A 292-nucleotide genomic window follows, 5' to 3' on the forward strand; every position below is an offset into this window, starting at 1 on the left:
AGGCCTGGCTCCTGCCTTGTTTCTCTTGAGTCCAAAGCCGTAAGTTGGAGGGGGGAGAAAAGGGAAACCAGCATTTGGGGGGTCTGTGGCGGACATGGCACTGGGACTTGGGGCCCTGAAGGAGCGCTGGGCGGAGCTGGGCAGGGGTCTCGGAGTTGCCCCTGTCCCTGGGCACAATGTTCCCATCGGAAAGCGGCGGTTTGCACTAGTTTATCTCCCAGGTCCCTTCCAGGACGCGGACGGCGGCTCCTTTCCCGGAAGGCTGTCTGTAGGCCCGGGAGAAGTGGCTCTT

This window comes from Myotis davidii, unplaced genomic scaffold (assembly GCF_000327345.1).
Source record: "Myotis davidii unplaced genomic scaffold, ASM32734v1 scaffold30, whole genome shotgun sequence".
NCBI classification, from domain to species: Eukaryota; Metazoa; Chordata; class Mammalia; order Chiroptera; family Vespertilionidae; genus Myotis; species Myotis davidii.